Source organism: Rana temporaria, chromosome 4 (assembly GCF_905171775.1).
Source record: "Rana temporaria chromosome 4, aRanTem1.1, whole genome shotgun sequence".
Lineage (NCBI taxonomy): Eukaryota > Metazoa > Chordata > Amphibia > Anura > Ranidae > Rana > Rana temporaria.
In genome coordinates this window covers 207,866,888-207,892,138 of record NC_053492.1, presented here as the reverse complement: position 1 = coordinate 207,892,138, position 25,251 = coordinate 207,866,888, and the positions used below count along the sequence as shown (strand labels likewise).

The 25,251-nt window shown below is 43.4% G+C and overlaps 1 protein-coding gene across 1 annotated transcript in view; it reads left to right on the top strand.

The window, feature by feature from the left end:
- Window positions 1-271: 271 nt before the first annotated feature.
- Window positions 272-25,251, top strand: part of LOC120936956 (testis development related protein) — a 192,741-nt gene continuing 167,761 nt past the window's right edge. The window contains exon 1 of the mRNA XM_040349798.1: window positions 272-517. The gene's annotated coding sequence lies outside the window, so the exon portion shown is untranslated. The remainder of the gene's footprint in view (window positions 518-25,251) is intronic.

Sequence of the window (25,251 nt, the reverse complement as noted above, 5' to 3'; positions counted from 1 at the left end):
AATAATTTATTCAAATAGCACACATTTCACCCTTATATTAATCTATCATTGCCATGTGGCTTTTCATCCTTGTGGATGAGCTGTGGGAAGTGGTGATTACATGTATTTAACCTCTATTGAGCACTTAGCCTGCAGAAGCTCTAAACATCAGGCCTCTGCAGTTCCACAGCTGTAGCAGCGTGTAAAGGATGAGATTGCAGTCTGTCTGTTAGCTGCAGGATGGGCTGAGCTGTTACAGCACTAACAGACCCGTTACTAATGATCTCCATACATGAGCTGCCGCGTTTCATGGTATGAATTAATTATTATCACTATTGCTGGATTTCTCAGAAATATGTCATCCTGCTGAGAAGAGGGGCGATGAGTTTAAGGTGACCGGCATTTCATTCATTATACTGAATATTTCTGGTACTGCATCACATTTTATCTCCTTGGATGAAGGTGCACGTTGGATCAAGAACAGAGACATTGCGCTGGATCTAAAGTTCCAAATCTCATATCTGGTTTTGTAAAGACTGTAAGTAAATATTTCTCATTCATCTGCAATTTACCCCCACCCAAGCTTGACTTTATTAAAAGTTTAACCTATGATTTAAGCATGTTTTGGTACCGTTAGCAGCATGCAATGGAAAAAAAGGCCATATGTATGAGGACATGTGGGATAAGTACATGACTGAGGTGTGTAGGATAACATTGACCTTGGCAGGATAGTGTTACAGGAATGCAAAGCTCGAATAATAGCCTGGTCTCACAAGCATTTCTGGGTCAGAATTAAATCAATCAGGGACAGCTTCAGCAGTACATTTATTAACAGCTAACCCTTGTCAAAACCTGATACAATAGATCTGTGGTTTAAAATGAGAGCTCATTCATTTATAATTCTTTTACCGTTTAAAAGTTTTTCTTTTACTAGATCTTATATGAATGAGAGGAAAATAACTGCATAAAATTAACCGAGTCTCATTTGGATCAAAGGTGAGCATGTGTAACCATAACAAACTAGCCAAAAGAACCTGGGCTTCTTATTAGAGATGTGGAAACAATGGACAAAAACTGCTTCACCAGTTATCTGACATAGTACACCCCATTTTTTGCTTTGCAAGGTCAATACTCTATTTGCCCACCTAATAGTGAACTGCTGAAAAGTGGTCTAAAGAAAAACTTACCAGTGTATTCAATGACATTGTGATGCGCTAGAATCTTAACTCTGCATAGAACGGGCAAACAAATGGTAGTGGGTATGTATTCATATCAAGCAGATGGCTATTTAACACCTACAGTATCTCACAAAAGTGAAGTACACCCCTCACATTTTTGCAAATATTTTATTATATCTTTTCATGAGGAAATTACACTTTGCTACAATGTAAAGTAGTGAGTGTACAGCTTGTATAACAGTGTAAATTTGCTGTCCCCTCAAACTAACTCAACACACAGCCATTAATGTCTAAACCGCTGGAAACAAAAGTGAGTACACCTCTAAGTGAAAATGTCCAAACTGGGCCCAAAGTGTCAATCTTTTGTGTGGCCACCATTATTTTTCAGCACTGCCTTAGCCCTCTTGGGCATGAGGTTCACCAGAGCTTTACAGGTTTCCACTGGCATCCTCTTTCACTCCTCCATGACAACATCACAGAGCTGGTGGATGTCAGAGACCTTGCGCTTCTTCACCTTACGTTTCAGGATGCCCCACAGATGCTCAATAGGGTTTAGGTCTGGAGACATGCTTGCGCAGTCCATCACCTTTACCCTCAGCTTATTTAGCAAGTCAGTGGTCATCTTTGGGGTTGTTATCATGTTGGAATATTGTCCTGCGGCCCAGTCTACGAAGGGAGGGGATTATGCTCTGCTTCAGTGTGTCACAGTACATGTTGGCATTCATGGTTCACTCAATGCCGGGAGCACTCATGCAGCCCCAGGACATAACACTCCCACCACCATGCTTGAATGTAGGCAAGACACACTTGTCTTTGTACTCCTCACCTGGTTACCGCCACACGAGCTTGACACTATCTGAACCAAATAAGTTTATCTTGGTCTCATCAGACCACAGGACATTGTTCCAGTATTCCATGTCCTTAGTCTGCTTGTCTTCAGCAAACTGTTTGCGAGCTTTCTTGTGCATCATCTTTAGAAGAGGCTTCCTTCTGGGACAATAGCCATGCAGACCAATTTGATGCAGTGTGCGGCGTATGGTATGAGCACTGACAGGCTGACCCCCCACCCCTTCAACCTCTGCAGCAATGCTAGCAGCACTCAAATGTCTATTTCCCAAATACAATCTCTGGATATGACCCTTAGCACGTGCCCTCAACTTCTTTGGTTGACCATGGCAAGGCCTGTTTTGAGTGAAACCTGTCCTGTTAAACCACTGTATGGTCTTGGCCACAGTGCTGCAGCTCAGTTTCAGGGTCTTGGCAATCTTCGTATAGCCTAGGTCATCTTTATGTAGAGCAACAATTCTTTTTTTCAGATCCTCAGAGAGTTATTTGCCATGAGGTGCCATGTTAAACTTCCAGTGATCAGTATGAGAGAGTGAGAGCGACAACACCAAATTTAACACACCTTCTCCCCATTTAAACCTGAGACCTTGTAACGCCAAGGAGTCATATGACACCTGGGAGGGAAAATGGCTAACTGGGCCCAATATGGAAATTTTTACTTAGGGGTGTACTCACTTTTGTTGCCAGTGGTTTAGACATGGCATGGCAATGGTTGTGTGTTGAGTTATTTTGAGGAAACAGGAAATTTACACTGTTATACAAGCTGTACACCCACTACTTTACATTGTAGCAAAGTGTAATTTCTTCAGTGTTGCCACATGAAAAGATATAATAAAATATTTACAAAAATGTGAGGGGTGTACTCATTTTTGTGAGATACTGTATGTAATGTGGATGTATTTACAGCATGAGATGGTTACCTGGAGTCTTCTCCGAGGCCTTTGCTTCAGGAAAAGAGATCCCAAGAAACATATTTCATACCTTATATTGTAATTAATCTAAAATACTGGCTGCACAAAGGATTTAAAGAGTGCCCTGAAAGGATGCACTTAGAAAAGGTTTCTCTGGGACCACAACAGTTCACATATTCATGTTTGACCTCTACATGTAAAATAATGACTGCCATAGTTGCTAGGTATAGATATATATTTCTATCATACACTGTAATTCTGTATAGTCATGTGGGTTTGGAAATGTCTCTGAAGTCTAAATATGCCTATAAAAAATATGTTAGCACACAACTGTTGTGTCCTCACCTCTGATTGGAGGAAGGTGAGGGCCAGCAACTGTACTTTGTATTAAAGGAGTTGTAAAGGATTGTTTTCCCCCTAAATAGCTTCCTTAACCTTAGTGCAGTCCTCCTTCACTTACCTCATCCTTCGATTTTGCTTTTAAATGTCCTTATTTCTTCTGAGAAATCCTCACTTCCTGTTCTTCTGTCTTTAACTACTCGTTGTAATGCGAGGCTTTCTACCTGGTGTGAAGAAAGCCTCTTGAGGGGGGAGGGGGCGAGCAGGCAAGTCAGGGCGCTCTCTACTTTGCAGATAGAGAAAGGAGCTGTGTGTTAGTGGGCATCCTGACACTCCTGCTTGCCCCCTCCCCCCTCAAGAGGCGTTCTCCACACCAGGGAGAAAGCCTTCCATTACTGTGTGTAGTTACAGACAGAAGAACAGGAAGTGAGTATTTCTCAGAAGAAATAAGGACATTTAAAAGCAAAATCGAAAGATAAGGTAAGTGAAGGAGAACTGCACTAAGGTAAAGGAAGCTATTTAGGGAAAAGAAAAAATCCTTTACAACCCCTTTAAGTTAGAGTACTGAAATTCAATACTTGTCCACATTCCTGGTGTTTCTGACTTGAGTAGCAAATGCTCAATGTTTTGAAGAAGGACTAAAGCCAGTAATGTTGGATAGAGTAAAGGAAAGTTATAACACAGGTCAGTTTTCCTATCTGTGTCCTATTTGAGAGACACTTCACTTCCTGCCCTGTCCCAAAGCCAAAACAGGAAGTAAGAGGAAATACACTAAAAGGGGGGTTCTTATGACCCCACCAGGGTTATCAGAACTAGTGCCCCTAATGGAAATTCCCCTCTTATAGTTTTCCCCTAAAGCTTTATACACACGTACGGGCTTCCCGGCGGACTTTTTACCGCCGGGAAACCCGAGGGGAAAACTGAGAACCTGCTCAGTAACTTTTTCCCCTACACACGACCGGGTTTCCCAACAGGAAAACTGCCATGAGAGCTTTGGTCGGGAATCCCGGCCGTGTGTATGCTCCATCGCAGTGTTTCCCATAGGAAAACTGCCGGGGTAAAAACCACTGGGAATCCCGGCAGGAAAAAAGAGAGCTGGTACCCTTTTTTTCCCAGCAGTTTTCCTGTTGGGAAAACTCTGATGGAGCATACACACGGCCGGTTTTCCAGGCCAAAGGCTCTCATGGCAGTTTTCCCAATGAAAATATGGTCGCGTGTACGAGGCTTTAGTTGTACTTTGAACCTCTTGAGCAAAGGTGCAGTAATGTTTCTGTATTTTTTTTATCCCCTTTGCTTACTTGTATGTCATTTAAAACACTTTGTACCTTTTGCAAGTATGTACTGCATTTCTTTTTGAGACGGTGGAGTTCATTTACTAAAAAAATCGAGCATGTTCACTTATCTTAGTGAGTGAAAAATAACAAATTAAAAATTCATTTTGCAAAGAGTAATCATTTGTGCAAGAAAAAAAACAAAAACAGGATTTCAGTCAGATCGTTCACTAAGCTAAGTATCCTCTCTTTGCAAGGTGAATGTAAATCGGGGGTCACTTTATTTTTTTTTACTGCTATAAAATTAAGTATGCACACAGAAGTGAGCCTAATGCTGGGTACACACGTGAAGTTTTTTTCCTTCAACCCAGCGAGCCGAACGAAAATAAATAATTACATAAGGCTGTACTAACACATCCGATGTTAGTGGCGATCTCCCCCAATGATATATTGTATTCTGATAGCGGGACTGCCCCCTGCCTGCCAGAACACAGTGATCAGCGCTCACAACCATTGGCTGTGAGCGTTAATCGGATAGTTTTCCAGCATGCTTATTCGACAGACTGTCTGCTATTGCACCAGGAGCTGTACATATGGGCCGAAAGTCGGCCGGTTCCTACCGAACTGATCATTTACACCCGGTTTTCGCCCCATGTACCCAGTCCAATAACTTGATGAGTCCAATAACTCGTAATTTATGAGTGTTGACATGCATTGTAGCAGTGTTTTTGCATTTTTGTCCCGTGTGCTGGCAACATTTTCAGAATCGCTTCAGAGTATTCAGTAAGATCCCGAAAAGAAAGTGAGTGGGCTTCCAAAACTTGGGTGACCTCTGGTCACCTAGCAGGATCCAAAGTGGCCATTAACACATGGCCCAATCGAATGTAGGCTTCCTGTTGGCAGATGGAGAATGCCACGGTTTGATTATGGAAGGGAACTAATAAGTGGTCCTTCACTAACCCCAACTAGGAGGGAACCAGCTACATTCTGACTCAATGAAATAATGTGTGGGAAAGTAAAAATATAGTTGATACCTTTCCCTCTCAAACTAAATTTTGGTATGTATATTTCCAAAAGTATTTTGTTTTCTTCTTGAAGCATGGTTTCAACCCTAATCACAATGTTTATTCTAAAACAATGTAATATATTCATTGTGGTCAGAAAAATAAAAAAATGAATAACTCCTGTTCAGTAGAGCATTGATATACCTTTGGCCATGATAACAGTAGTCATGCTTCATGGCAGTAACTGACTTTATGAGACTCCAGTAATGCCCTTGCATGAAAGACAGCAACACAGATATGGTTATGTCACACAACTGTGAAAGATGGCTGGGTGGATATCAATTTCCAATATTTGCTGATGTATTTCAAACCAGTATTACACTGTGCACTTGTCATTACCTTAAATCTTCCAGGTTCATGTGAAAAAACAACATAAAACCTACAGGACAATTTAATGTGGTATATTACAAGAGGTATCTTGTGTTCTGGTCCCTGTATTGTTCATTATTTAGATTTCTATCCTGTGATTTTTATATACCCAGCTCTAGAAGGAAAATGCCTACAAGGGTACATTTACAAACTGTAAATTGGTTTCATTTTTGGAATGCCCCTGGACAATTTCAGCTAAATCAAACAAAGAATCTTGGGGGGGGGGGGGGGCTGGGTGCAAGGAATGTGGGGAAAAGTCAGAAGTCTCACTTCAGCTCAAGGGAAAAAAAACATTTTATATATATATATATATATATATATATATATATATATATATATATATATATATATATATATATATATATATATTTTTTTTTTTTTTTTTTTTGGGGGGTCTTTGTACCTGAGACTATAAAATGACAAAGCTGGGTGGAATTCTGCAAGACCAGGATTTCTATTATCATTTGCATTGTGTGTATTTATAGGTTACAATGATCCTTTTCTCTCCCTCTAGTGTTCATGCTCAGCAAGAATTGAAGAGCAGAATTTTTTTTTTATTATTGTATGCTAGATGAGACAATTTTAACAAGCGTAATTGTGAGAACACTGACCAAATTACTACTGATAGGCATATAAGACAAACATGTGTAGCACCCTCTAGTTAGGTAGGTGCTAGAGTAAGGATTTTTCTGGAGAGTAGGAACATTTAGGCAGCTGGTAGCTAGGCCTGTTTGTTTTCATTATAAGCTGGGAGTGGCTCAGGGTAGCAGCTAGTGACTCACAGGTAGCATCACTGAGACCTCCATCTTCTTTCTAGCGCTTGCTAGAAAGTTCTGGAAAGAGAGGAAGAGAGGAGAGGTGGAGCTGCCTGGGGTATTTCTAAGGAGCCCTGACCAATCCCCAACCTGGATTGGCAAGGGACAGGCCTCCTTAAAAAATCAGGGGTCAGCCCTGCTGAGGAGATGTCGGGTGGAAGAGCTGGGATGAGAGAGTGTGGAGGCTGCTGGGCCCACGGGGAGCTCCCCAGTCTGGGAGGGTGACCTTGGGCTGGGGCTTGGGTGGATCCAGCCTGGAAAGAGAGAGGCACATGAGAGAGCAAGGAGAGGACAACAGGAGTGAGCACTGCTAAGTCTCCAGAGAGGACAACTGGTCTCAGCCAGGAGGGCTGGTGAGTGGAGCACAGGTGGGAGGACTGTGGAGGCACGCCTGAGAGAACTGGGAGATTGCAGTTTGAGAGATAGGTGCAGAACCACAAGTGAGGACTGTGGGAAGGGCAGTGGAAAGAGGTCATTGCAGCCGAGCTGGCTGGCAGGGCCTGAGGAGAGCTATCTGGGATTGAAAGCTGAACAGAGGACAGTTAGCACCTGAACTATTTCTACATCACAGGGGCCTAAGGTTCCTGCCCACAAAGGGCAGTTTACTGAGGCCTGGCTGAGTGAGTGTTAGGCCTAACCATGTGGTGCTAGCTAGTCTGAGGGAGTAAAAGTCTGCAACAAGGGAAGTGCTGAAGGAGTAACAGTCTGCAGCAAGTGAAGTGCTGGAGGACTAATGGTGTGCGGCAAGTGACGTGCTGAAGGAGTGAAGGATAAAAGATGTTAAGCAAGAGTTTGTGCTGGAGAAAAGACTGGAGAGTGTATATACTGGAGTGTATATAGACGGTATATAGATGTCCCAAGCAAGTTTGCACTGAATATTTCTGGGCATCCCATAATTCCCTATTTCCCATCCAAGTTCAATCCCCTCAAAAAAACAAAGACTGTTGTAGTTCTCTGAGTGACTGAGAGATGGATGTCTGTCTGGGCAGGGTGACAGGTAAACCACTACTTCAGCAACCCCTACGGGGGCATGGCTACACATGATTAAGCTATATATTAGTGAGCGTGGAATTTAGCCTTTGTTTTATTTGTTAATTTGACATTGGCTGAGGCACTTGCAAACAAAGAGTTAAATATCATGACCACAAGAGATTAAACTCTCATGTGTACTTGTGCTATAATCTCTGATGGGCTGTTGAGTTCCTTCTGGCTTTTTTATTCTGCTGAGATATTGATGTAAAGTAATTATGTCTCTGAATCTGGTCCCTGGCCAAAAACTGTGGCCTTAGATAGTTCTGTGGGTTAAGCAAAACTATGCTCTTGAGAAGTGGGGATGGGACCACCAAATAATTTCACTCAACATATCTGCATGTGATAAAGTCACCTTAATCATAATTTACTAGGGGAAAGTAAAGTCAGTAAATAAATTATAATCTATGTTTTGTGATATTGCAGTCTGACTATTGATAGAATTCCAATCTGGTTCATTAGTGTTACTAAACCCACAACAGTACAATCAGTGTATATATGCAGCATAGCATGCTTGTTATACTCACTGTGGAACCCAAGGGGTTAATCCTCCGTATTGTGTAAAAAGGTTGTTTGATCTCGTCTTCTATGATCCTCCCCTTCTTCCACAATCCATCTCCTGATAGTACAGAGCCTTGGGGGCACTCTGCATATGCTCAGTTTGGTGTGTATTGCTAGAGATTTGTATATCTCTTGGGAGGGTGCATGTGATCAGCACAGGGCCAATCAGCACTGCCCAAAAAGAGGGTCAAGAGTCCTCAGCCCCATAGTACAGGCAGAGGAGAATGAATACTCCACCTACAAGCTTTAACCAGACACTGATAGAAGTCACAAGACTGCTATTTTATGCTGATGAGAAAAGGTATTTAGCAGTTTATATTTACTGAAAGTATTGTATTTCCATGTTATGTGTACTGTGGGAGACCAGATATAGTGAATGCATGGTCCTGGATTTAGTATTACTTTAATGTCAAAAATATATACTAGTGGGATGCTCATTTCCATTCTCCTTTTCTGTATCAAGTGGTTATTGCTAAATGTTTTCCTTAAAACATATGGGTAGGTGAAGTGAACATGCGCTTTGGCCATTTGGAGTAACACAGCAGGATCACATTAAAGCCCTTTTCCAGTCTGCTGCAGAGCACAATAAATAAATAAATAAATAATTATGATAACTGTCACAGTTGCCTGTGTGCTTATGTCAGCTTTCAGCTGAACTTTTATAGCAGACCCAGTCTACTCCAGTGATATGAGATCCAAGCTCCCACTGGTTTCCTCTTCTTCTGGGTCCACTGGCTTGATGCTCCGCCTACTGGGTTGGCTCTTAAGGTGTTACTTCTGAGGATGAGCACTAGAGTTCCATTAACTTGGCACCATTCTTACAAATTACAGGACTGTACATTGTACTGAGCATGCACCACAGTTAGTATGCAGATTGAAAAGGTTTTCTAGCGGGTAAGAACACCTTTTTTTTTTTTTTCCAGAAGAGACTTATAAAGTCTTATAGGGCCAGATTCAGAAAGATCAGCGGATCTTTCTGCTGGCGTAACGTAACTCATTTACGTTACGCCACCGCAAGTTTTTCAGGCAAGTGCTGTATTCACAAAGCACTTGCCTGTAAAGTTGCGGCGGCGTAGCGTAAATCCACCCGGCGGAATTCAAATTCGGCGGGTAGGGGGCGTGTATCATTTAAATGAAGCGTGTCTCTGTGCCGAAAGAACTGCGCACGCGCCGGCCGCGACTGAATCCCAGTGCGCATGCTCCAAATGACGTCGGCAACTCGTCATGCTTTCGTCGTGAACGTAAATTACGTCCAGCCGTATTCGCGAACGACTTACGCAAACGACGTAAAAAATTGAAAACTCGGCGCGGGAACGAAGGCCATACTTAACATAGGATACGCCGCACATACCCCTCATATAGCAGGGGTAACTATACGCCGGAAAAAGCATGCTAAGAAACATTTGTCCGCTGGAAATCTGTCCGCTAGCCTGTACACACGATCGGATCTGTCCGCTGAAACTGGTCGGCGGACCAGTTTCAGCAGACATGTCCGGTCCTGTGTACAAGGCCTGACAGAGACAGCATTGCTTAATAATATTATACCAGCAGTAGAGTGTTGTATTAAGGCTTATTGCCTGAAGCAAAGACCAGCGTGGTTCAAAAGCTTGCACTACAATTGATTTAGTTATCCAACAAGTGGTATCACCCTTAATTCCACAATACTAATATGAAAGGGTATTTGACAATCAGAGAGCAAGTTGTATACATCCTCAATAAGAAGCAATCATTTGTGATGGGTTCTTCACTGTAAAGATGCCCATAAATAAAAGTGATGATTGCTTCCCGATGAAAGCGGTTATGGCTGGGACTGGGAAACAATCATATCATCTGTTGGTGCTCTGCCGCTTCATCAGACACTCTCTTGTGTTTGGCAGTGTTTTACCTTCCCCCTCCATGGAAATAAATATGCGCCATCGGGAAACCTTAATTTATAGGATGATATTTTGTAAGAAAATTCCTTTGGTGGTCAAATCATACCTGCACATGTAACCACCAAATGGAAACACCCTATTTTTATTCACATGAAAGAATAACATATATTATAAATATTAGAAACAGGTTTTAATTGGGATTCTTTTGTTGGCTATCACGGCTGAGTGCCAAGGGATTTTTTTGCATAGTTAATGGCCCTTCCCATTGTGTATCTAACCTGTTAGCACTGAAGTGCTAACATTCTTACATCTGTTTGATGTATTGGTTGCTGGAATTAATATGAACCTTGCATGTTGCTGCACCTTTATGGAAGAATGGCACTGATCTCCATTGTCATCCAGACAGAATATAAAGGGATGTTATCTTGCAGTTGTCATTAGAACAAAATGTGCAGGAAAATCTTCTAATGGGGACACATGTTCTGGTGATAGCTGTCCAAAGCCTAGTACACGCTGGCCGAATGTCAGCCCGTGACTACTGCAGTCAGCCCGAAAGAAGATGGCCATTCAGCTCCCGATCAACTGGCTGAGAGTATTGACCTGAGTGTTCTGGCGGGTGGCCCTCCCTCTGACAGCATACAATAGAACAGCAGGGGAGATTGCTAGTTCAGTGGCTATGACCTGAGCTCTCAAGTTTTTTTTTTGTTCAGCCCTACTAGTGTGTACCAGACTTAAGAGGGTGTACAGGACGCCAGGGTTGGGTCCTAGACGGGCGCCAATATTTGGAGTGCTGTCCCTTTAAGGCAATGGTATAGTGTTCAGGAGGTCACCCAGAGGGGGTGAGAAATTCCGGGCAGTAAAAGTTGATCCAGAGAGGATGGCCTACAGTCCTCTCTGTCCTTGTTAGAGTATCATTTGCGGCCCGGAATTTCCAAGGCTCTAAAGTGACGTTCGGGAGGGAAAGAGCCTCCTCTCCTGACCACTGGCAGTCAAGCACACAGGGGGTTAAGAACTTCCAGGAAAACAGCTTAAAAGACAGGAAGTGCTGATAGAGGAGGTGATGAGTATGGGAGTGTACCTGTCTGAAGAAGCTGTGTACCTCTGAGAAGCTGATAAAGGGTCAGCAAGGACTGGAAGTTCTGCGGGTGAAGACCTGCCTAAAACCGTATGTGCCTTTGCTTTAATTCATTGCTGTGCTGAAGAAAAACAGACTTTTTTGTTTATGCTGGAGACAAGCGGACTTTTACTTTCATATTTTTCCCTGTGTGCTGAATAAAGCGTTATTTTTGGTTTGGTCACATATAAAAACCCTTTTTGGTTCAACGTTAACGGTTTACGCACTTAATCCCGCAGAGCTAAACAACCCCCAAAGTTCACAAGGGGAATTCGCCTTGCTTTGTAGAGATTTCCTCCAAACATATCTCAACAGAAAGTGAAGGAAATCTCCCAAACAGAACACATACAGCAAAAATAAAATGACAAAGGCTTTAACTTTTCCCTACTCTATCCAAAAAAGAAAATTGTGTAGTTGTATAGTGATGACTCACTATAGAGCCACTTAAAATAATTGGGTTCTACCGGTCCCGTGGCTTTCTGACCTACATATGGACCAAACAGCCCACTGACAAACCTCTGGCAATAATCAGGCAGCAGTCACTTTGATTTTTTACTAATTATTGCAGTACTGTGACTAGAGAAAGGATTGGGGGTGCAGGATACCAAAAGGAAGACAGATATACTGAATCAGCATTAGTTCCTATGAGAGAGAATTCTAAAATTACAGTAGATGCTGATGAACATTGCACATTGATGCCAGACACTATAAGAAACAAACATACCTATGAACCCAGGAATGACAGATGTTTGCATACACCTGCCTGTGCAAATAAAGGAAAAGTTACAGCTGTACATTGGTAACTACAAACCCAAGAATTTACTTGGGTATAGGGATAGATGTGCATCCAGGGCCGCTCATCTGTCCTTGTACATAGAAAAATGCCCAGATATGCAGTTACCAGCATTCAGCTGCATACTTTGATTGATTTGCCATGACCTCTTAGAGTAGTACTAAGTACTAAGTTTCTAAGATTTCCCTCTCCTAAATGCTTCTTTCCAACTTCAACGCTGGTCTTTCTCTGGATTAGGCTGGGGTAAACCTAACATCCCACCACCACTACTCAGAATCCCAGAGGTTCTACTTTCTGGTAGAGCGGAATCTCCCATGGAGCTAACTTTCTTTCCAAGTGTTTTTCGGCTTTCTGGTCTAGGTCCCTCTACTGCGGCTGTGGTAGTAGCTGACCATACTCAGACCAAAGGTTAATGAACTATTGCTGCAGCCAGCCTCAGCAGATCCATTTAAAGTGACCCAAGTCTTTAGTCTCTCAGCAGTGGGTGCTGTACACTCCAAAGCCTCAGCAGGGTACCTGGTGTAGTGGTCCATGCTGAAAATACTGGGCAGGAAGTTTTTATATAGTAAGTCCATCAAACATTAGCCAACTGGTCAACAGACTTAGATGTGCTGGGTCTAGATCCTGCCACTGATGTATGCCCAAAGAGATGATAGTACACCTTCTTGTCTTTCGCTGGTTCAGTGTGGGTTGTCTTCCCCAGTGGATTGCTCATGTGTTTAAAAAGCAAATAGCACCTTCTTCACCATGGGTGTCCGCTCCATAGGGCAAGGGTGGGCGCTTGCCCCCCCCCCCTTAGAAATCAGTTCCATGATCCTCGGTGAGAAAAACAGCGGGCAGGAAACAAGGCGGCGGCACGGCGAATCCAATTAGAACCGTTCTCCCTCTCTTCTAGCTCCAGCTGACAGAGAGGGGGTTGTTATTCCCTTGGGGGGGGGGCTTCATTTTTTATGATATTGTTATTCAAAGTTGCTAGTTGCTTGATAGTAGCATCAGGTTTTTCAAACCTTTGCATGCCTGCGCTTTATGTGATAATGACTAAGCACCTCCCCTTAATGACATTGTCAAAAAGGGACCGAGCATGGATGACCTTAAAATGATGCCCACCCTGAAAAAAGTTCAGCGGACGCCCATGTTCTTCACAGTTCTGGCACCAAAGCTTCCCTCCAGAAAGATCCCTTGGCACAAATACCAACAATCTTTCTCTCCTGACAAAATAGGACAGGTCCTTCCATTGAAAATATAACTCTGTGACATCCTTTCTTGCATTTTCCAAAAAAAAAAATGTCCACAGAAACACTTGAAATCCACAAACTATGGGAATTCAGTACTTTTTACCACTGAATGCAGTACTCAAACTGGTGAGAGGACTTAGGGGTGCAAGATACCACTAAGATACGAAATAGGAGGATAGACATACTAAATCAGCAGAAGGTAATATAAGAGTGACCTTTAAAAATAGATGTTGATGTACCGGGAATAGCCAGATGAATCTGTGACCCTTGCAAAGCTTCCACCTTTCTTGCTCCTGAATCTAAATGATGTCCCTCTGTAAACAGACAAAAATACCTGAGCCTCCTTCTTACAATATCCAAATGTCAACTTCTAACCAGCTTCTCTATGACACTCTTCAGCAAGCAGAATCTGTCTGCAGCCCAGTTTCGTCCATGCATGCACTCCAGCTTCGTGTCGCATGCCAAGCCTAAACAGCAATTCTTCACACAGGCCTCTCAGGGATAAAAAATAAAAAGAATCTTAACCCAATATGCCCACTTTTGATCCTACCTTTGCACCATAAAATACAGTTTAAAATTCATAAAATTTAAAAACGTAATAAGAGTCCATCTTCCACTTTAAAAAAATCTAAAATAATCACAGATTTACCAGAAAGCAGTAATAGGTATAGTAGGTAAACAGTGGCACTCTAGAATGAAGCATATCATATATACAATAAAGGAGCACCCAGTGAATAGGTGAGTGATAACATTAAATAGAGTCCGAAATTAACATATTCACAGCTAGATATGTCAAATGGATAAAGCCTTTGATGGCTCACTGATATTGGAAATGAAGCCTCCACATTACACCACGTGAAATTGGTGTCACCAGATCCCCATGCTGGATCAGTTCTCAAGCCTATAGAGTACAAAAATTCCAGAGTTCTATATACCTTGTGTAAAATTAAAATCAGAGTCAATCTATATGGAGAAAGAGAGGCGAGAGGAAGGGACCAAAGAGTCTCCTCCCACACCTCCTCAGCTATAGAGCCAATGTAATGTCCCATTCCCATCCTGCCTTGGAGCAAATAGAGAACCTCAATAAGAACTTATCCAAAACTCTGAATGAGTCCTAACAGTTCGATAACTGCCATTTGCTGGCAGGGGTCTGCAGTCCCAATTGATTTAGCAATGAGAATAATTCTCCTTGTGCTAGCTGTAAAGCTTGGTGGACTACTGATCCCAGACAGTCCTGTGCAAGTCCTGCCAACCCTCCTGGCAGCAGAAACTTGACTCAAACACTGGTGACATCGCATCCTCTCTCTCTGGCTTCACATCCACTCCTGGCATGTCTCTCCCAGACTTCTCCACTGTGTCTGTCACTAACTGACCCCGGAATGGATCCCTCCTAGTAACCTGCCTGGAAATGTTCCCCGCTGTCCTCTTCCTGCTCCTGTTACAGACACATCTCAATGACCATTTATGGAGAGTTTCCTTTTCAGCTCCAGACCCAAGTTCACCACCCCTAGAAAGTGGGCTCCCTCAAGGGCCACGACAGACTAACACTCCTTCGCTAGTTCTTCCACCTGACAACTCCTTCCACAGCAGGCTGACCATGAGTATATATAGGAGGCTTTCCCCTGACAATCCTAGTTAGGGATTGGTCAGGGCTCCCAGATACACTCCATGCCACTCCCTTCCTCTGCCCTGTCTCTCTTCCAGAACCCTCTAGAAACAGGGGAGGCGTCAGAGAGATGAAGTACATATCAGTCACCTACTGCTGTACTCAAGACCACTCCCACCCCCCAGATCAAAAACAAACAGGCTAGCTCACAGCTAGGCCTGCCTAAATTTACCTGCACTGGCTGTAACAAAAACAGAACTACTATAGAAACCTACCTACCTAAGACAGAGGGTGCTATATATGTATGCCTTTATTGCTCTCAGCCTCCTCCAAATCTTCACATTCTTTTTTTTTTTGTTGTTACTGTGATCCAACTTCCTGTTAGCGGGTTGTTATTTATTTTTTTCCACGGTTTCACTGAGGAGGAAGTGAAGGGGGAAAAGGAAAGGATTGTAGCTCACGAAGGATATTACAAGGAGGCAGAAAAACAAATTAAGAAACAATGTTGTGAAAAATAGATTACAGGCCAATAAAAAGTGATTGTGTAAGGAGTATTTGGGGAGAATAAGGATACAGTATCTCACAAAAGTGAGTACACCCCTTACATTTTTGTAAATATTATATTATATCTTTTCATGTGACAACATGTGACATGTGATACTTTGCTACAATGTAAATTAGTGAGTGTACATCTTGTATAACAGTGTCAATTTGCTGTCCCCTCAAAATAACTTAACACAGCCATTAATGTCTAAACTGCTGGCAACAAAAGTGAGTACACTCCTAAGTGAAAATGTCCAAATTGGGCCCAATAAGCCATTTTCCCTCCCTGATGTCATGTTACTCATTAGTGTTACAAGGTTTCAGGTGTGAATGGGGAGTAGGTGTGTTAAATGTGGTGCTATTGTTCAACATGGCACCTCATAGCAAAGAACTCTCTGAGGATATGAAAAAATAATTGCTGCTCTACATAAAGATGGCCTAGGCTATAAGAAGATTGCCAAGACCCTGAAACAGCATGGTGGCCAAGACCATACAGCGGTTTAACAGGACAGGTTCCACTCAGAACAGGCCTCACCATGGTCGACCAAAGAAGTTGAGTGCACGTGCTCAGCGTCAAATCCAGAGGTTGTCTTTGGGAAATAGATGTATGAGTGCTGCCAGCATTGCTGCAGAGGTTGAGGGGGTGGGGGGTCTGCTTGTCAGTGCTCAGACCATACGCCACACACTGCATCAAATTGGTCTGCATGGCTGTCATTCCAGATTGAAACCTCTTCCAAAGGTGATGCACAAGAAAGTCCGCAAACAGTTTGCTGAAGACAAGCATGGATTACTGGGACCATGTCCTGTGGTCCGATGAGACCAAGATAAACTTATTTGGTTCAGATGGTGTCAAGCGTGTGTGGCCACAACCAGGTGAGGAGTACAAAGACAAGTGTGTCTTGCCTACAATCAAGCATGGTGGTGGGAGTGTCATGGTCTGGTCTGCATGAGTGCTGCCAGCACTGGGGAGCTACAGTTCATTGGGGGAACCATGAATGTCAACATGTACTGTGACATACTGAAACAGAGCATGATCCCCTCCCTTCCGAGACAGAACCACAGGGCAGTATTCCAACATGATACAACCGCAAACACAACTCCAAGACGACCACTGCCTTGCTAAAGAAGCTGAAGGTAAAGGTGATGAACTGGCCAAGCATGTCTCCAGATCCAAACCCTATTGAGCATCTGTGGGGCATCCTCAAACAGAAGGTGGAAGATCTCAAGGTCTCCAACATCCACCAGATGTGATGTCATCATGGAGGAGTGGAAGAGGGCTCCAGTGGCAACCTGTGAAGCTCTGGTGAACTCCATGCCCAAGAGTGTTAAGGAAGTGCTGGAAAATAATGGTGGCCATACAAAATATTGACACTTTTTGGCCTAACATTTTCACTTAGGGGTGTACTTACTTTTGTTGCCAGCAGTTTAGACATTAATGGCTGTGTGTTGAGTTATGTTTAGGGAATGGCAAATTGACACTGTTATACAAGCTGTACACTCACTACTTTACATTGTAGCAAAGTGCCATTTGTTCAGTGTTGTCACATGAAAAGATAAATAAAATATTTACAAAAATGTGAGGGGTGTACACACTTTTGTGAGATACTGTATCTATAGTGTCACTTTAACCACTTAAGACCCGGACCAAAATGCAGGTAAAGGACCAAGCCCCTTTTCGCGATTCGACACTGCGTCGCTTTAACTGAAAATTGCGCAGTCATGCGACGTGGCTCCCAAACAGAATTGGTGTCCTTTTTTTACCACCAATAGAGCTTTCTTTTGGTGATATTTGATCACCTCTGCGGTTTTTATTTTTTGCGCTATAAACAAGAATAGAGCGACAATTTTGAAAAAAATTCAATATTTTTTACTTGTTGCTATGATAAATATCCCCCAAAAATATATAAAAAAATATTTTTTTCCTCAGTTTAGGCCGATACGTATTCTTCTACCTATTTTTGGTAAAAAAAAAAATCGCAATAAGCGTTTATCGATTGGTTTGCACAAAATGTATAGCGTTTACAAAATAGAGGATAGTTTTATTGCATTTTTATTAACGGTTTTTTACTACTAATGGCGGCAATCAGCGATTTTTTTTCGTGACTGCGACATTATGGCAGACACTTCGGACAATGCTGACACATTTTTGGGACCGTTGTCATTTTCACAGCAAAAAAAATGCATTAAAAATGCATTGTTTACTGTGAAAATGACAATTGCCGTTTGGGAGTTAACCACAAGGGGGCGCTGAAGGGGTTAAGTGTGAGCTCATCTGTGTTTCTAACTGTAGGGGGGTGTGGCTGTAGGTCTATATTAGGAAACACACGATCGATGACGGAACCACAGTGAAGAACGGGGAAGCTGTGTTCACACACGGCTCTCCCCGTTCTTCAGCTCCGGGGACCGATCGCGGGACTCCAGCGGCGATCGGGTCCGCGAGTCGAACGGCCGCGGTCACGGAGCTTCGGTCTGGCCCGCGACCCACGGCTGGGCATTTAACAATCACGTACAGGTACGTGATTGTGCCCAGCCGTGCCATTCTGACGACGTATATCGGCGTTAGGCGGTCCTTAAGTGGTTAAGTCCCTTCCCTGAAATATAGATTTAAACAATTCTCACCCATTTTTGTCACATTTTGACATGAATTTTTTTTGGCTATCACTGACTTTGATGGATCCTTACAGTTAGAATATCCTACTGGAACAACTGGATTGTTTCCACCCATTAGCTATTGCCTCTTGATATAAGAGTGGTGCTGGGGAATGTCTGCAAAGATCTAAAGAATTCATGCTCATGTAATAAATACATACATGTCCACATTGTAATTTGTTTACGGGATTCTAATTCTAATGTCTTATTCTGTGTATATTGCCGTTGACTTCTTATGTTTAGGGTATAGTTTTTGAGGGTAATTTACTAAAAAATGAATTGACCATGAACAATCTTTTGAAGGTCAGTTGTAAATAACCTGATATTTTTAAGCACTGTGGTCGAATGAGCACAGGCTGAAATTCCTGACATTCTTGAAATTCTGATGATGCATAGCCAACTAATATGTATGAGCAACATTACAACTTCCATCCTCAAATCTATTAATTTAGCCCCACTGTACTATTTTTATACTTAAATCTTTTAAATCAACCTCATTTGCACACACACACACACTCCTCTGTTTACATGATTTGTTCATTAACCCTAGTAAATCAGTTTATCTTTCTGGCAATTGCCTTGTTTCCACTGTTAAATCAACCTGGTGACAGTAAGTCCCCTACTTTAGAAGGAGTTCCATTCCGGGAGGGAAGTCCCTCAGTCAGAACACGATAGAAAAGCTGTGAAGATCGCTGCACCGACATTGCTTGTGTTGGTACATCGATCTGTCCGGGTTTTTTTTCGTTCAGCCTGCTGGGTTGAATGAAAAAACATGTTCGCATCTTTGAAAGTTCTCAACTCAAAGGTACGTATGTAGGGGACTTGTTATTGTTATTGATCTTTGCCAAAACTAAGCAACTGGCCTGACTTTCTAACCTCAGCCTGACTTTTCTTAAAATCTTTGTGACTGTTCTAACCTGTACTTTTCCATTCTGCTTTAATATTTCCATAATATGTGTTGAGCCACAGTTCAGGATTTTTAATCCACTGCTGCAAATAAAGAAGTATTTGTCTTCCAAATAAAAAAATGATGTTAACAACTTTGTACAGGAATTTAAAGTCATGTAAAAAGAGTAAGTACAACCCATGAATATTGTTGATCTTTTCCCCATATTTGAACAAGCAAACATTAGATCTTAACGCGGAGTTCCACCCAAAAATGGAACTTCCGCTGTCCGGATTCCTCCCCCCTCGAGTGTCACATTTGGCACCTTTCAGGGAGGGGGGAGCAGATACCTGTCTAATACAGTTATTTGCACCAACTTCCGGGCATAGATAGCCGCATTATCTGCGGCTATCTACACCACGTCCGGCGCCTCCTCCTTCCCCCCGCTGTCTTCTGGGGGACACATAGGTCCCAGAAGACAGAAGGGACCATTCAGATCGCGCCACGCGACTCGCGCAAGCACAGTAGTAGGGAACCAGGAAGTGAAGCCGCAAGGCTTCACTTCCTGATTCTCTAGCCGTAGATGGCAGCGGCAGCATCCGAGAGCCAAGGGAGAGATCTGCTTCGGGTGCCGACATCGCGGGCGCCCTGGACAGGTAAGTGTCCTTATTTTAAAATTTAGCAGCTGCAGTATTTGTAACTGCTGACTTTTAACAAAAACAAATTTGACGGACCTCCGCTTTAATTTAGCCTCCCTGGCGGTATTACCGAGTGTGGCTCGGGGGTTAAATTTCAGTACCATTAGCGATAACCCCGAGCCACACTCGGGATTGCATTGCAGGATCCTGGTGCAGTATACTCACCTTGTCCCCAGGATCCTGCTATGTCCCCTCGCTAAGTCTGTGGGCTGTGTCCTCGCTCGATGTCTGTGTGCCAGGCTCCGTTCCCTGCGAGCGACACATGGGGACGGAGCCTGGTGGCAAATTCAAAAATGACAAAATTCACAATACATACAGTACACTGTAATCTTACAGATTACATTACTGTATGAAATTATTTCATATCCCATTTGTCCCTAGTGTTTTCTCCAGTGCCCTGCATGCAGTTTTAATATTATATATACTGTTCTTTATGCCTGGAAACTTGAGATTGTCCATGGCAAGCAAAAAGTGTCCCTTTATGTCAAAAGTGGTTTGAGACCAGCTAGAAAACAGCGATAGTAAATTAGAACACTTGCAGAATTGAGCGATAGTGAAATAGTGGGGAAATTCATTCATATCATATTATAATTATTATATTATTATTTTTTTTATAATTATTTATAGTTATTATATTATAATTTATGATTTTGTGTTTCAAACTTTATCATACCCGGGATGTCTACTAGACTCTTGTTTGGACAGATTTAAGTGAGTTATTCCTAAGAATTACAGGCCTAAAATCTAAAACGCCAAATTTCTATGCAAAACAATTGTACCGCTTTGAGACCCAAAAATCTGACATAATCATACCGCCAGGGAGGTTAAATAGTGCCTACAGATAAAGGTGATAAACTTGAACAAATGACACATAAATCTGACATTCATCTCCATGATCTAAATGAACAAAAATGCAGATTTGTTATGTGGAAAAAGTAAGTACACCCACACATTTAGACTACTTTCACACTATTTCAGACTATTCACAAAGCACTTGCCTCCTAAGTTATGGCAGGGTAGCGTAAATGGGCCAGCGTAAGCGCGCCTAATTCAAATGAGGAACTGGGGGGCGTGTTTTATGTTAATGAATCGTGACCCGACAATATTGTCCGTGGACATATCCCAGTGTGCATTGCTCCAAAGTATGCCGCAAGGACTTATTGGTTTCGACGTGAACGTAAATTACGTCCAGCCCCATTCACGGATGACTTACGCAAACAACGTAAAATTTTCAAAATTCGATGCGGGAACGACGTCCATACTTAACATTGGCTAGGCCAGCTTTTTGTTGGACTAACTTTACACCTGAAAACGGCTTATGTAAACGGTGTATCTTCACTGCGACGGGCAAGCGTACGTTCGTGAATAGGCGTATCTTGCTGATTTACGCCTAGAATGCGTAAATCAGCGTTCACGCCCCTAGCGGCCGGCGTAACGAGACAGCTAAGATACGACGGCGCAGGCAGTCGTATTTTAGCTACATTTAAGTGTATCTCAATTTGAGAATACACTTAAATGTACGACGGCGCAGATTCAGAGTTACGACGGCGTATCTACTGATACGCCCGCTTAACTCTTTCTGAATCTAGCTAATAATTACTAAATTTAATATGCTGGTTTGTTGAAAATATGCTCTTCCCTGTACACCTTAATTCTTGAAGATCTCTCTCACAGGCTGCAATCTAACTATAGCAATAATGCATACTTACTCTGCAGTAATAATCTTTTCCACCATTCCCTTGCAGCAGTCGGGACATTCCCCATCATTAGCCTTGAGAGGGAAAATCACTTATTGACAATCCACTTATTTATTACTATGGAGGACCAGCTGTGCTTGTTCACACTGCCTACAAATAAGGATTTTAAGACTAAAATGCTAATTTGCGGTTGCTAGGATATACAGGAAAATACCAGTAAGTCAACAGCTCACATGCTGTAAATGTTTACCTTAAAAAAATGTGGGTGAGGGCCTGACAAGTTACATAAAATAACAGTTACCTTCTTATAACTTGAAGGATATACAGTACCTGCTTGCTCTGCCATCTGATCAGGCAATCAGATCCCAATAGCATAGTTGCCAACATTTGAAAAAAAATTCCAGGGACACTTTGCAGCACAGCTATTAATTAAATTACCACACTCACTTCCCCGAAGCTCCACCCACTCCGCATAATCTTTGCCTACTTATTCTATTATCAGACACGATACATTGGACTAGAACCCCTACACACCACCTTGTTTACTAACACAATAATAAATCACAGAGGCTCACACATAATGCTGTGTAAAGTGCAGCACTCACCAAGTCTCTTAGGAGTTGGCTTAGCCCCTCCTCTCTGTGGTGGAAAGGAGACGCTCCTAGTGCAGTCACCACGCCCGGCCCCCGGGTGTTCCGCTCAGTCATGGCTGCCGCCGGCAGGTCTCGCTCAGACTCCCGCTGCATCCTGCATTATTCCGACCGAGAACTGTGCTGAGCTCAGAGGACCCGACAAACCCCCATCATGGTAATATTTGGAGAGGCCCTGAAGCCGCACATGCCTTCCCCACTAGCAGGGGTCAAGTCCTGGGAAAAAAAGTGTGGGAACTCACCCAAGACCACCCCCCACCTCAAAAATAAAAAGAATGTGTGTGTGCGTGCATAATTTATGTATATATATATATATATATATATATATATATATATATATATATATATAAAACAAATAAAGTGCAACATTCATTGTAAAGTGCCAGTTCACGAGGACAGCTCCAAAATTTACATGCATTACACACACACAAAAAAAAAAAAAAAACACCACAATGTGTGATAATGGTTCCCTCGGGAATTTCTAAAACTAATAGTGTGTATAAAAAAAGAGAGAGACTGTGCAACCAGGAGATGGTCAGAGACTGTGTGTCCAGGATACAGGAGATGATCAGAGACTGTGCGGCCATAATACAGGAGATGATCAGAGACTGTGCGGCCATAATACAGGAGATGATCAGAGACTGTGCGGCCATAATACAGGAGATGGTCAGAGACTGTGCGGCCATAATACAGGAGATGATCAGAGACTGTGCGGCCATAATACAGGAGATGATCAGAGACTGTGCGGCCATAATACAGGAGATGGTCAGAGACTGTGCGGCCATAATACAGGAGATGATCAGAGACTGTGCGGCCATAATACAGGAGATGGTCAGAGACTGTGCGGCCATAATACAGGAGATGATCAGAGACTGTGCGGCCATAATACAGGAGATGATCAGAGACTGTGCGGCCATAATACAGGAGATGGTCAGAGACTGTGCGGCCATAATACAGGAGATGGTCAGAGACTGTGCGGCCATAATACAGGAGATGATCAGAGACTGTGCGGCCATAATACAGGAGATGGTCAGAGACTGTGCGGCCATAATACAGGAGATGATCAGAGACTGTGCGGCCATAATACAGGAGATGGTCAGAGACTGTGCGGCCATAATACAGGAGATGATCAGAGACTGTGCGGCCATAATACAGGAGATGATCAGAGACTGTGCGGCCATAATACAGGAGATGGTCAGAGACTGTGCGGCCATAATACAGGAGATGATCAGAGACTGTGCGGCCATAATACAGGAGATGATCAGAGACTGTGCGGCCATAATACAGGAGATGGTCAGAGACTGTGCGGCCATAATACAGGAGATGGTCAGAGACTGTGTGGTCATAATACAGGAGATGATCAGAGACTGTGCGGCCATAATACAGGAGATGATCAGAGACTGTGCGGCCATAATACAGGAGATGATCAGAGACTGTGCGGCCATAATACAGGAGATGGTCAGAGACTGTGTGTCCAGGATACAGGAGATGATCAGAGACTGTGCGGCCATAATACAGGAGATGATCAGAGACTGTGCGGCCATAATACAGGAGATGATCAGAGACTGTGCGGCCATAATACAGGAGATGGTCAGAGACTGTGCGGCCATAATACAGGAGATGATCAGAGACTGTGCGGCCATAATACAGGAGATGATCAGAGACTGTGCGGCCATAATACAGGAGATGGTCAGAGACTGTGCGGCCATAATACAGGAGATGATCAGAGACTGTGCGGCCATAATACAGGAGATGGTCAGAGACTGTGCGGCCATAATACAGGAGATGGTCAGAGACTGTGTGGTCATAATACAGGAGATGATCAGAGACTGTGCGGCCATAATACAGGAGATGATCAGAGACTGTGCGGCCATAATACAGGAGATGATCAGAGACTGTGCGGCCATAATACAGGAGATGGTCAGAGACTGTGCGGCCATAATACAGGAGATGGTCAGAGACTGTGTGGTCATAATACAGGAGATGGTCAGAGATTGTGGAGGTAAGTATGGAGTCCTTAGCCCTGCAAAAACTCTTAACAGGATCTGGAGCTTGTACCTTTTTTTTTTCATCACTGTGGCAAGTAAATAGTGTGGTGGAGGGCCCCCAAGTTGTACATAACTCTTCATACCTACATAGCTAATAGATGACAGAGCAGTAACTTGAAGTGCCCATCCCATATCCACACTTCAGGTCTGTCCTAACACACATGCAGTCTGCCCCCAGGACACAGTATACAGCTCCTCTATGCTGTACAGTACAGAGACACTAATGAGCAGCAATGACACAGCTCACCTGTGTCCAGTCCTAAGCACTCCACCCCTGTCATCTTGGGTCTCCCCCTCCTCCCGGCATCTTGATGCTCCTCCAAGCAATCGCTGCACACCCACAGAGTACTGAGAGCCAGGCACACATGGTGGCTGAGGAGGGAGATGTCAGCAGTGCCCTCATTGGATATCGGGAACAGGGCTCTGCAGCATGATGTAAGTGAAGCTCTGATTGGCAGAGTGTGTGGTGGACGGGGCTGTGTGTGTAAGCAGCCAAAGGCCAGTCCCTGAGGGACCGGGATGCATTCCTGCAGGACTCGAGCACTGCCCACTAGCCGGGACAAGTCCCGGCAGGCTAAATTAGCCGGGACTAGGTCCCAAATAACGGGACTGTCCCTTTAAAAACGGGACAGTTGGCAAGTATGCAATAGCTTGTCCATACATATAATCTACCAGGTGCTAAAGGGGTGTGACCATGCATTAACACTTAAAGCGGTAGTTCCCCCTCCAAAAAATTGTTACCCTTCGATTCCTGCTCGTTTTGTCTAGGGGAATCGGCTAGTTTTAAAATCAAAGCTTTACTTACCGTTGTAGAGAGCGATCTTCTCCGCCACTTTCGGGTATGGGCTGCGGGAGTAGGCGTTCCTTCTTGATTGACGGTCTTCCGACGGGCTTCCGACGGTCGCATCCATGGCGTCACGAGTAGCCGAAAGAAGCCGAACGTCGGCGCGGCTCTATACGGCGCCTGCGCACCGATGGTCGGCTACTTTCGGAAAATCGTGACGCGATAGATGCGACCGTCGGAAGCCTGTCAATCAAGAAGGAACGCCCAGACCCGAAGAACATACCCGGAAGTGGCGGAGAAGATCGCTCTCTA